General features: G+C 47.3%; 1 long non-coding RNA gene across 1 annotated transcript; it reads right to left on the bottom strand.

The window, feature by feature from the left end:
* Positions 1 to 3,437: 3,437 nt before the first annotated feature.
* Positions 3,438 to 5,149, bottom strand: LOC135375890 (uncharacterized). The gene is made up of 3 exons (XR_010417426.1): positions 4,792 to 5,149; positions 4,200 to 4,277; positions 3,438 to 4,092 (listed from the first exon to the last, which is right to left on the bottom strand). It is a non-coding gene; the product is annotated as an uncharacterized LOC135375890 (long non-coding RNA).
* Positions 5,150 to 10,534: the final 5,385 nt, after the last annotated feature.

Raw genomic sequence — 10,534 nt, forward strand, 5'->3', positions numbered from 1 at the left:
TCACCGCAGGCCACGTCAATGAAACACACACACATCTGTAACACACGTGTAGGGGTAGTTATACAGGCCCTATGCTCTGCCTTGATAAAATAGAACGAAAACGAGAGACGCAATCAAAACACAATGAGCCACACTGAACACCGCCACATACGGGACGCCGATGCCGACGTACATGCGGTACGCACTCTCTCTCTCGTAGATGCACGCAATTATGATAAAAGAACCACCGTATCGTGCCATTGGTAAACAGATACCATTTTGGAAAAGCTTTTTTTTCTTCCTGCTTGATATCTTGGAATGAATAGCAAGAAACAAGTATAGCGCTTCGCTCTGCCGAGAGCAGACGAATTTTCCGCAGCGAATGAGCCGCACCGCTGGTATGACGTCACAGGATTGGAGGAGTGGCCTAGACATGGTGTCCGGAAACCTCCCGCCGCGGCAGCGTTTTTTACAGTTAAGTTGCGTAGTAGTGGGACCTTATTGAGCCGAAATATTTCTCGCGTATTGTTTTCGTGGGCCTTGTCATAAAATACTAGCGTTTTTTTTTTATAACTTGAATACCTTTTCCGTGCTCCTTGAATGCGAAGGACAAGCGAGAGAGTTACAAAACCCACCCAGAAGTCCAGACACTAAAAGGATGTTGCTTTCGCCCTGCCACTGTCCCCCTGTTACGCATAACATCATTGTCGCTTGCATTGTACATGCTGTCAGTACAGCGTTATTGCATTGATGACACAAAGATTGCAAGCGAAAATACGTGCGACGATTGGCAAGAAATATACTCATTAAACATCGAAACAGTTTCGTAGCGTGAGGGGTGAGCTTTCAGCAACCAACCAAACGCGTCCGAACATGTTGGAAAACTTGAGCTAGTTGCGCCTTCCAGAATGCGCGAACCTGCCGGTGATTGTCTCTTCCGCTCACGTCGTTTCGAAACAGGCGCGCCAAAGGTCTTGTCGTCAACGTTATTGTAACTGGACGCTGTTGCCTTATTATATTTCAGGTACGTGTGATCGGGGAACGTCCACGCAGAAGACGACTACGACAGCATTGAAAGAGCAAGGTGGCCCGGAAGTGGTTGAAGGATCTCCTGAGACTGCGGACATCAGGGCTGACATGCACCTTGCCATTGACAGAAGAGACGCCGCGCAAGTGAGAAAGTGTCTGCAAGCAGAACCGCAACTAAAGATGTGGCCCCACCCATTTACGAAACAATCAACTATGCATCGAGCTGTAAAGAGAAACGCACTCAAGGCGTTCGGACTTCTGTTGTCACAGAAACGTAAATTCAAGAATGATACAGAAGGTGATTGCCTGGAGGAATTGAATTATCTCCAAAAGTCCGAACTCGCGCGGCAACGATACTTCGTAGCTGGATACGAAGGATCCTACATCTATGTCCTCAAGGGTAGATCAAGCAGCCTAGCCCAGTGTGCAGGATTTCTGATAATTTTACATGGCATGTATCGTTCTCTCGATAGAAACGATTTACTTAAGCATGTGTTGAAAGTCGCTTCGATGGCACCTCATTTGAACATTCGCTTCGACTTCGAGCGAGACCATACCCAGTGCATGGTGGGCGGGGACAGGACTAACCTTGGCATGACTGAACCAGGTAAACAGAGCGTCTCCGTTGGAGCCGCGGGACTTCACGGGGAACCGAAAGATGCGACACAACGTCGCACCAAAGAAGTCGAAGGGACCCTGATCCACGAGTTGTGCCATTTGGCTCTTAACCTTCTATACGGAAATGGAGGAAAGCCGTATTTGTGCACCGACGGAAACAGAAGAGAACACTATGCAAGTATTCTGGAGGATGCCAGTGATCGACAGCACGGTTTGCATGAAATCATACGATTGACATTTCAAGGGAATGACGAAGCTGAACTAAGAGTTCGAATACCACACATTCTTGCTCTTTGTCCTGAGGAAGGAAACCGTATTCTGGAGGAACAAGTCCCGATACTCTTCCAGTTTTTCAAACAGGACATCGTCGAGGATATGACCCGGTACATACAGGACGGTTGTCTCGGAAGGGAGACTGAAGTTATCAGAGAAGAAAATGGAAAATTAGAGAGGGCGTCCTCCACAGAGGAACTAGGAATAGAATTCGTGGCGAGGCTCGATGACTGTATTATGCGGCGTGACCCACCTGTTGTCCTTGTAGCGTCAAATTTAACATTCCTCGAAGTAATGGTGAACGACCTCGTGAGGTCTGCTAAAGTTCCATACCTATTTCTCGAGGCATCGCAGTGGGGGGACAGAACCTATGAAGTCATGTGCAGCTTCTTGCTTATCTCGCGAGGAAAAAGGTAATTCTCAGAGTAATTCTCAATTTCTTGAAAGGCTGCATGACGTCACCGGCATGAAGGTACACTCTAAAGTCCGTAACCCATAAATAGAAGTAAAAAACTTGCAAACTTTTTACCTCTATTTCTAGAGGTAACTATGTTACCTATACTCTGAATAACCCTTGTACACAGGTTAAAGCATAACCTGTAGTCACTTTCCACGTTGCTGCCCATGTAACTTTTATCTTAAAGTTATTCAGTGAAGCCATCTACACAGGAAGGCGGGGTGAGGCGTCCCTGAAAACATTGCACGAACTCCTAATAAAAGAAGCACCCCACAGAGAAATGTGTCCTAACAGTATTGGGTAATCATAACTATGCGCTCGCGGATGCCGATTTGCCTGTACCTGAAGCAGAGTAAGCTCGACACGCGCATCTTTTTGGAAAAATAAAAAAATCACAATACTAAAAAAAATTGTGGAGTTCAGTTGCAAAAAAAAAAAAAAACGAGTAAGAATGGAACCACTGAAAACAAATTAAACGCATGTCACGAGTTTCCAAAAACCTCACGGAACTAAATATCGTTCACTGCATGCCGCTATGTAAAGTATTTCATTAACTAAAAGGTTGTGACACGTTCTCAAGGACACCTTGCCCAATAAAACGCAGGAAATGCTAAACGAAAATATGAAGCTTTTCTTTGCAAACACAGCGTTACTTTATTATCAACGGTTCATACTACATAGTATTCTACGCAAAATACTCGAAAAATATACTGTAAAATTCTTTATCATCTTCATATGACACATGGAAAGACCATTCAAAGAATGAATTGTAACATATTAAATAGGAGTAATATTAAAAGTTCAAGATGCAATACACTTTGCACTGAAAGTCAAAATCGAGTTCACAAGTCTCTTCTTCAGTGGAGCAAAATATCTCCGAAGGATCATGCAGAGAAAAGGCATATATGAAATATGAGTATTACTAAACTGCAGAGCACCTTGCACCGAATGTACATATAACGGAACTGAGTTGACAAGCCACTTTTTGACTTTAGCAAAATAGATAATTCGTAGTCATCTTCACATGACGTGTAGAAAAATTATCTAAATGAAAGTTTAATGAGATAAAGAACCCAACGCATTTTGCACTTAAGGCACGTTACAAAAAATCAGGGGTTCCTCATAATGCAACTTCCGAACCTGATCTGATTTTACCAAAGTGGTGTCAATCTGCACACCCATTTCCTGAAACAATTCCTCTATGCTGCTTACAACGCAATCGACAACCACCTCGGAGCACATGTGGTGGCCCTCTGGGTTATGGCATAAATAGCCTTTTTTTTTAGATTATTCTTCGAACTTTGATCTGCTTCTTTCCATCTGCTCAAGTAGCTCACCTATACATTGTGTTGGCTGGCTCATCCTGTCATGTTATGTCATCCTGTACTCGTGTGCTTAACTAAATACAAAAATTCAAATGATGTATGTATCTTTAGATGGTTTCAAACGTTGTTCCACAAGTATCACAAGAAGGGAGAAAGCCACACCCAACACACTGAACAACGTGGTCACAAAAGCACTGGAAATACCTAGTCGACAATCTACAATGTTGGCAAATATAGGTTCGTACATGGCTGTCTGGCTGGGTTTGCGACGAATCCCGAGCTTGCGGAGAGTTGTGGGAAGGACCTGGTTTGCTGCTATCTCTCTGAGCCTCTGCAGAGGTATAGACTGGGATTGGGCTGCTGCTGTATTTCTGCTGGACTGTTCGTATGTACTTCTGTGGCACAAGATACCTAAATATAAACCGCAACGTCAAAAGGGGGCGCGCTGATTATTTCATTTTTACACGTATCCCCACAGTTTACGAGTGCAGGAACCATTACCCACACTATTCACTTACCCTCTGCCACAATACTGCCAGGTAACTCATGGCTGTGTCCATCAAATTTGGAACCAGTGGAGCTGCGCTATTGGTTACCTGCGAAGAACAATCTTTTTTACTGCAATATTCTGCACAAATTGCAACGCCATAATATATCGGGTGCTTTTAGTCCTACCACTTTCTGTGCTATCGCGCCGAATGCAATTGTAACGTTAAAAATGCTTTGCTCATGACATCTCAAGTTCAAAACAACCTGCGAAGAGCCAAATGATAACGGTTACACAAGTCTGACGTGGAAACGCGCAGCTTGCTTATCCTCCTTTTCGGGATTCTATCATGCAGTCACAGGCAACTAAGTGATGATAACCGACATTTCAGTGCAATGACAGAAGAAGAAAAAAAGACCATAAGCGACCGTTAAAATAACTGGTTAGGAATCGACTTAAACAATAGTGAAGGAAAAGAACGAATGTCTAACTCAGGACGAGGAAGAAGCAGTCGCAATTATGATGCGTCTTTGGGATCACTAAAAGCGAATGCATCAAGAAGTTTCACGCAACGCAATCACTTGCTCAACGCATGCATAAAGCGCGTTCCTCGTGTTACTAACCTGTTTCACTCAGTGCTGCATGCTTGGCTCGTGCATGGTGACAATAACAGCTTGCTACTTCCAGTGCATGTCCATTTTCATCCATTTCTCCAAATAAATGCATCACGATCACAGCCGGCGTCCGTGCAACGTCCCTGTGTGAAACCTCGAATGTCTGTGTGCGTCCGTCACATCATATTGTTACAAGCTCGCAGGGAGGGTTCGAAGTCCGTTCTGGCCAAACCCGTCAGACACAATTCTCCTTGCACCAGCGCACGTGTCCATGCCCGGCCCAATAGCCTCCTCTTTATCCACCGCAACACTATTCCCCCTCCTCCCCCGGTTGCGGTTGACGGTGGCATCCCGCGTCGCGCACAGCCGGCGCGGCGGAAGCTCCTCGGTATGGTGCCAATGGATGCGCGTGACGAACCAGGCTGCGAGCAACGATGATGCCAGCGGTTGGAGGCCCTTCCACGCACTGTTCGACAATGGAGACCTTGCATTGTTGCTTGGACGGCGCCGTTCCAGGAACAATCACTTCGGCATACGGTGGCACCATGACAGTCCGACGACACAGGACATAGGGGTTGGGGTCAGGTGCAGTAGTGGTGCACGAAGAAAGGACTAGCTGCCGGGTCCCCAAGTGTAGAGTACCTTCTCGGAGGTCAAGAATACATTGGTGGTCTTTCATAAAGTCAAATCCTAGTATGCACTGATCCACGATATCGGCGACGTAGAGGGCATGTCGAAACTCTTGTCCCGCTATAGTCAAAGAGACTGCGGCGACGCCTTCCACCGGTATAACGTCGCCGGCTACAGTTCGCAGTTCTTGCACACTGGCTGTGTAGAGCATGAGGTCGGCGTTCGGCAACGTCTCAACAAACGACGAGCTAATGAGGCTTATTGAAGCTCCCGTGTCCAGCAACATTCTGCATGACTTGCCGTTGACCCCCCCGTCGATGTAAAATCCAGAAGTTGAGGGCGCTTGACGAGAGACCCCTACAGCTGGACGACGCCCCCTGCGCCCAGCTAATACGCGTTTCCCGACCGCGGGCCACGTCTCCTGCGAAATCCCGAGTATCCTGTAGTGTTAGGTGACCGGAAAGGTGGACTTGGGCAAGAGCGTCGTAGGTGGCCCCGACCGCCGCAGTTCCAGCACGTGAGTGGCTGCACAGCATTTACCTCGCATGTCGGCGAGTCATCGTCCGAAACTGGAGCGAGAGCTCTTGCTTCACCTAGGACAGGACGGGAGAGGCCCTGCGTTGTCCTGGCCGCACGCTTGGCCGTATCCACTTCTAGTGCTCGTGTTAGGGCGGCCCGCAGACCAGTGGGCCCCGATAACCGAACGGCTTGCTGCACATCCACATCGGCTATGGCGTCGATGAAGTAGCCTACGGCCACCGTGTCTACGACATCCTGGGCACAGTCGGCGAAAACGACTCGAACTTTCCTGTCAATGTCGAAAGCGAGCTCACTCAATGACTCCTTTGGGAGCTGGACTCGGCTTCTCAGTTGCGCATGGAAGAGGCCTCGCTGGTGACGATCTCCGAAACGTTGCTCGAGGGCCGCCGTCAAGTGCGTGAAGCTCCGCCTCTCGGGGTCGGGCAGAGCCTGGAGCACCGAGAGTGCAGATCCTCGCAGAGATGAGACAAGGTGACATGCCTTCTGGTCGTCTGACCACTCATTAGCACCTGCCACTACCTCGAACTGCGCCAAATAGCTGCTCCACGGGATATCACCATTGAATTTATGCGGCTTTGCGGTGACAGCAGACCTCGTTGGAAGACGACCCAGGCCCAGGGTTCCAGGAGTTTCTCCAACGCGTGTACTCGCACTGCCCAACGGAAACGACGGCGGTAGATGAATCTCATCACGGGCAGGCTCTTCAGGCTGACGTGCCGTGTCAGAGAACTCCGTCCGCATTCGCTCTATCAGGCTGCGCGTGTTCTCCTGAAGTAGAGTCCGCAATTGATCCAGCGTGACGAATCCCGAGTCACCGGACGAACACTCCGCTGGAGCAACGTCAGGAGGAGGCTGCCTACGTCGACGTGGAGGCATTGCGGAATTAAATCGCTGGGCGCTTCTGACTTCTAATCCCACTTCTGACACCAATTGTTACAAGCTCGCAGGGAGGGTTCGAAGTCCGTTCTGGCCAAACCCGTCAGACACAATTCTCCTTGCACCAGCGCACGTGTCCATGCCCGGCCCAATAGCCTCCTCTTTATCCACCGCAACAATATATCCACCTGCGAGCTTCGCCCATGCAACATTGCACTAACATGAGAGTGAACTACGGAGGAATGTAATAGCAAATGCAGAAGGTTACTTACTATGTGACTTTGAATTCCGTTGTTTCCAATGCAACGGATGTCGAAGCGGCGAGGTACCACACAGCAAGCGAAACGCTCCTCCCGCTTTTTCCTGATACACGCTGTTGCCAACTGCCACTTGACGTGCAACCTCCACCTGCCGACTTTCGCGAAACTGCGGACCACTTCGCTTTTATAAGTAACGCTGGTAACTTCTCCAAAAGCGTAACGCCGTCCTTAGGGGTAACGCCACTGTTTCTCTCGCAATGTAACCTGTAAGAGGGCAGCGCACGTCCGCATGTAACCTTTGAATGGGCTGTAACCTTTACATCGAGCACAAATAACTTTTATTTCACAAGTTAGGTGCGTATCAGAGTAACGTTAGAGGGAACTAGATTAAGAGTGTAATTCTGCTAACGTCAAGGGACAACCTTCAGCATTGTCTCCAAAGAATTAAACAGAGTATGTTACGTGATATCAAAATTTATCTGGACACTGTACACAGGGCTACTTTTGAGAATATCACAACTGAAAGGAAGAATAACATTATCAGAGTCAAGGATCGCTCTTCAGTCTTCCAACCAGCAGTTTTTTTGTTTTTTTTTATCAGAAACATCCTCAACGTCGACAGCTTTTCGAAAACTTGCCAGGAAGAGACGTTTCTGACACTGTGCAGAAAACGAGTACTATATTTTGGGCCTGAATTGAAGGGACTTCAGGAGGATGTAAGCCATTGCTACATTAACCAAAAGTGCGGTAGGTCCGTTGAAGTTGACTTGAGGAAACTTAGAGAGCGTCCAAAAGACGTAGCTTTCGCTTTCCTCGGGTGCTCAAAGGAAACACTCCAGTCGTCTCTGCAAAAAGGCCTTGCTGTGAAGCGAATCGGCTTCTTAGACAGTTTCGAGCAAATTGTCCTCCTGGAGAAGGACAGTGATTACGACCTTGTCGCAACGGAAGCTTCCAAGGGGAAGACAGTTCACCTTCTTGAATTCTGTGAAGGACGTTGCATATGGAAAAGATCAAATGGTGCCCTGAGTCACCTTCCCATTACCGGGAAAGAAATTCACTCAGCGCATTTCCTCTTTACAGTAAGTGAGAAAGTCATTGCTGTTTCCGGAGACCCAGGAGCGATAAAAACCGTACTGGCCACGCGGCTTTGCAATGAAATCGAGAAAGCAGAAAAGAAAGCATGGGTACTTTACGTCAGTAGTTACCCGAAGAGGCAAGAAGCAATGAAATTGCTTAATGAAGAAACTGGGGGCATGAATTTCAAGCAGTTCGCTATGTTGTGTTGCGTGAAAACAGGTGGACAAGCGTTTGAACTGTTTCAGCAAGCTGTCACTGAGGGAAGTCCGTCTCACGTATGGGTCATTTTTGATGCCCTTGACGAAATCCAGGAGATAACGCGCAAAAATATCCTTGAGTTTAAGACGGTTTTGGCTCAAGTAAAACTGCCTAAAATATTGATATTCACACGCACGATATGTAGGAATGCAATTCAAGATAAAATGCACGTGGTGCCTTTCGACATGGCTGCGTTCTCGGAGGAAGATCAAGATGAGTTTCTGGAGAAATATCAGAAATCGATACAGAATGCGACGATCGATAGGAATGGAGTCAAAAGCACTATTAATTACCTTAAGGGGAAACAGAGCTCTCTTCTAGGAAATCCTCTAATTCTCCGAATGGTGGCGGAGGTGGAACAAGGCGAAGCTTCTGACCCCGACTACTGTGAATTGGTGCAAAGCATGTTCAGCTCCCAGGATTGCTTTACGCTTCTCTCTGTGTACAGATTGTTTGTCGAGTACAAGTACCTTCTATATCGCATACAAAAAAAAGAAAAAGAAAGAGGACAGAAAGATGATGACGACACGCTGCAGCCGATATTTCAGAACAACCATGCCAATTTAGCCCTAAAATCGCTTCTGCCCGAGGACGCCCTGAAGGAACTCGTAAGCGAAAGTGAATACAACGACTTGAAATCGAAGGGCCGTTTGATAATGGCTGTCAAGGAGAACAAGCAAAAACATGGTATAATACTGTGCCTGACAAATGATGGCCCTCATTTTGTGCATCACAGCTTCGGCGAGTTTTTCGCAGCAGATTTGCTCTTCAAGAGGGTAACAGAGGCGAATGCCGCAAGCGATGTAAGGGTAGCACGCATAATTTCTGGCTTGAACGGAGAATCTAGCTATGTGGGCATGTTGACCTTCTTGGATGGATTCGCGGCAGAGCGACACGCAATGCAGAGCAGTATTATGAACAACGACATTGTAAGCGTCAAAGCAGCTACAGAACACGCTTACTCCCAAGACGCCCTCGATAGAACACCTCTGCATGTCGCAGCGCTGCGTGCTAATCAAGATATCTTAAATTGCCTTTCTGTTAACAAAGTACTAACACAGGAAGATATGTTAGGTATGACACATCTTATGTACGCTGATAAGATTCGCTCGTGGGATAGACTTGACGCCTTCTGTGCTTGTAGCGGAGGTTTTGCTATCAACTGGTTTGTCCAACTGCCGACAACGGTGGAAAACATTATGCATGAGCGAGGTTTTCATAGCTCATTCTTAAGTGAAGTCGTTTACGAGCGTTGTAAGGAACTTCTGTATGTTCTGCTTAGAGAGCTTTGCAACAATCAGATGTGTCCCAGGGAGACGTGCATGGAGCGTGCGCCACAATACTTGAAGGAGAACGTCAATTCTTCGAGGGACGCAGCACACCCCCCTGTGAATATTGACTGCATTACGAATGACGGGCAACGTACCCCTTTCCATATCAGTGTCATTTTTGGTGAACCCGATATTGTCCGCCTGCTTCTTCCTTATTGATCGCCAAATGTGAGTTCTATGTGTATGGTTCGTGCTCTTTTTGGTCGCACAGACATCCTGAGGCTTCTACTTCCTTTTGCATCATCACCCAGTGATTGGTACACCAGTCAAAACCTGCTAGAAGGTGTTCCCCTTCTCGTTGTGTGTCTAAAGAATCTTGATGCTGTAGAACTTCTTCTCCCCCACCCGATCTCCATTCATAGAGGAGCTGCTGTATAGCAGCGTTTTTCATCGATACACCGGAGTGACGAAAGCCATTCTTCCTCACACTGATCCAAGTGATAGCCACGCGCATCAGGACACGGCGAATTTGCACGCAAGCGTACGCTCTGGTTGCCTGGAAGCAGTTATACTTATGCTTCCTTACACTGGTATGGATGCATGGGATAAACACGGCATCACTGCGCTTTCTACGGATTTGGACGACAGTGATTTGCTGAATAAAAGTGTGGCGCATAGGGAACCGCAATTGGACGACACAGAATACAAGACACTCCGCAATCATGACGTTGCCATTATTAAACTGCTCATTCTTCATTTGAACATCGATTCCGTTAACGTTGACGGCGGAATTGCTCTACGGATCGGCATCAGGTACAAAGAGTGCTCTGCCACTTTCAA

The sequence above is a fragment of the Ornithodoros turicata genome, unplaced genomic scaffold (assembly GCF_037126465.1).
Source record: "Ornithodoros turicata isolate Travis unplaced genomic scaffold, ASM3712646v1 ctg00000952.1, whole genome shotgun sequence".
Lineage (NCBI taxonomy): Eukaryota > Metazoa > Arthropoda > Arachnida > Ixodida > Argasidae > Ornithodoros > Ornithodoros turicata.